The sequence below is a fragment of the Tupaia chinensis genome, unplaced genomic scaffold (assembly GCF_000334495.1).
Source record: "Tupaia chinensis unplaced genomic scaffold, TupChi_1.0 Scaffold140356_1, whole genome shotgun sequence".
Classification (NCBI taxonomy): Eukaryota; Metazoa; Chordata; class Mammalia; order Scandentia; family Tupaiidae; genus Tupaia; species Tupaia belangeri.
Genome location: NW_006200233.1, coordinates 1,237,610 through 1,240,741, shown reverse-complemented (window position 1 = coordinate 1,240,741; position 3,132 = coordinate 1,237,610).

Here is a 3,132-nt window from a genome sequence, read left to right as displayed (position 1 = left end):
GAAAGAGGAACACCCTTACAGGGTCTGCTCATGCCACAATCCCCCTTCCTTGCAGTCCTCTATCCTTCCAGAGCCTGAGCACTCACACAAGTGATCAGCATGTTTTGGGCACGTGGGGTCAGGGATGTGAACGGTGGCTGCCAGAGGGTCTAGCTTCCCTTGAAGAGTGTATTTCCACTGCGCTGCACAGCAGGCCTGGATACTTTATAAGACAGACTGTAAAGTTCTATGATAGCAGGGATTAAGCCTAATTTATTCACATGTTTATCCCCAGACTCTCCCACAGTGCCTAGCACGTAGAAGGCACCTACTAAATATTTTACCTTTAACCCAGTAGTTTCTAAATAACTCAAAGGATTATTTTTGACCCAGTAATTCTACTTTGAGATGAATATGCTACAAAGTGCTCCAAAACAACCAGTTTTTCACTACAGTATTTTGAAATAGAAAACATCTTAAACAGCCAATAAAATATGGTTCTTCAATACAATGGAATGTTATAAAGTAATTTAAAAGAATGAGTTGATATAAAATATTCCCAGGATATACTGTTAAAGGAAAAAAGTAAGGTGTGAATCCACATGTACAGTGTGGTATAGTTTATTTCTAAAAATGGAAGTATGCATATGTAGCAGTATGGTTTCCACCAACGTTTCCTATTCCTTTTGGGGAAAATCTCAAACTAGAGTAGTCCAGCATCAGCTCTGTTACATAGCAGGGTGAGGGGCTTTCCACACTACACCGCTCTGCCAGGTTCTAGGACCTCAACCCTCCCCTTCAGCTCTACGGAACTTACCACTATCTTGAACCTTAAAAAGAGGGTTCTCTAAATGAGACAATTTGCTTAGTGTGGAACTCAAGTCTCGGGGTCCAGGCACAAAAATCACCGAGTAGCAACAGAAGCTTTATCATAGATCATGAGATGAGCTCACTCACTCTGATGTCTCCTCCAGGAGTGGCACTAGCCAGTCTCTCAATGTCAACTCCCGATCCACACGGTCCTTCCTGATCTGGTCTCTCCTTCATGAGCTCCACCAACTAGTTCCTCCTTACACCTTCTCATTTTTCTTTGCTGGTCTAAGTGGCCCTAATCTGTTCTTCAGAAGACTCAAACATCACCTTTTTATGGGTTAAGCCCTATGTCATCTTCGGTCAGGTTTTGGCTTTGCTTCTAATAGTCAAGCCAAGTGTTTCTTCAAGAAAACTGATTTTCCAGCACAAGTACTCTCCACTATCTTGTTTTTAAAAATCATTCAAAATTGGGAACCAGCAGTTAGCGTAATGGCTATGTCGCTGGACTGCCACGTAGTCGACCGCGGTTCGTGTCCCGGACCCGGTGGCTTAAATCTCACGCCGGGCGCGAGTGCGTGCGTGCCCAAGATCCCAAGAGGAGAATGGAGGAGAAGGGATTGCGGCGTGACCATCCCCCCTGGGGGGTGATTTCTCGCTTTCTGTCTCTATGTCCCTCTCTGTCTGTCTGGCGAGCGCACGCGCCCTACAGTGAAAATCTCTTCAAAAAAAAAAAAAATCATTCAAAATTGGGAACCAGCAGTTAGCGTAATGGCTATGTCGCTGGACTGCCACGTAGTCGACCGCGGTTCGTGTCCCGGACCCGGTGGCTTAAATCTCACGCCGGGCGCGAGTGCGTGCGTGCCCAAGATCCCAAGAGGAGAATGGAGGAGAAGGGATTGCGGCGTGACCATCCCCCCTGGGGGGTGATTTCTCGCTTTCTGTCTCTATGTCCCTCTCTGTCTGTCTGGCGAGCGCACGCGCCCTACAGTGAAAATCTCTTCAAAAAAAAAAAAAATCATTCAAAATTGGGAACCAGCAGTTAGCGTAATGGCTATGTCGCTGGACTGCCACGTAGTCGACCGCGGTTCGTGTCCCGGACCCGGTGGCTTAAATCTCACGCCGGGCGCGAGTGCGTGCGTGCCCAAGATCCCAAGAGGAGAATGGAGGAGAAGGGATTGCGGCGTGACCATCCCCCCTGGGGGGTGATTTCTCGCTTTCTGTCTCTATGTCCCTCTCTGTCTGTCTGGCGAGCGCACGCGCCCTACAGTGAAAATCTCTTCAAAAAAAAAAAAAATCATTCAAAATTGGGAACCAGCAGTTAGCGTAATGGCTATGTCGCTGGACTGCCACGTAGTCGACCGCGGTTCGTGTCCCGGACCCGGTGGCTTAAATCTCACGCCGGGCGCGAGTGCGTGCGTGCCCAAGATCCCAAGAGGAGAATGGAGGAGAAGGGATTGCGGCGTGACCATCCCCCCTGGGGGGTGATTTCTCGCTTTCTGTCTCTATGTCCCTCTCTGTCTGTCTGGCGAGCGCACGCGCCCTACAGTGAAAATCTCTTCAAAAAAAAAAAAAATCATTCAAAATTGGGAACCAGCAGTTAGCGTAATGGCTATGTCGCTGGACTGCCACGTAGTCGACCGCGGTTCGTGTCCCGGACCCGGTGGCTTAAATCTCACGCCGGGCGCGAGTGCGTGCGTGCCCAAGATCCCAAGAGGAGAATGGAGGAGAAGGGATTGCGGCGTGACCATCCCCCCTGGGGGGTGATTTCTCGCTTTCTGTCTCTATGTCCCTCTCTGTCTGTCTGGCGAGCGCACGCGCCCTACAGTGAAAATCTCTTCAAAAAAAAAAAAAATCATTCAAAATTGTAGCGAGGGCAGACAGACAGTGGTACAGTGGTGCAACATGACACTCTGTGAGGCTGATAAACAAGGGAGGTTTCTGGGTTCACATCTAGAGACCTCCCTGGGTATATTAGACATGGATGTGCCCATAATCATGGGCTAACTTGGGTTAGGGGTAGATTGCAGCTTCAGGGGCCTATCAGGACTGCTGTCTCCTTTTGCTCTCGCTCATGGGAAAAGCAACTTCTAAAAAAGGATTAAAAACAAGCAACAAGGGGGCCAGCAGGTAGCGTGGTGGCTGAGGTACTGGATTTCTACATGGCCAACCATGGTTCAAGTCCTGGACCTAACAGCTTGCTTTCTCACTTTCCCTTTCTCTCTGGTGAATTAATAATAATAAATAAAATTAAATAAGTCTAAAAACCAAACAAACAAAAAACCATAATGGGCATTTGTCTATCTCCCTGCCCAACATTACCCTTATTTTCATTGCAGTATC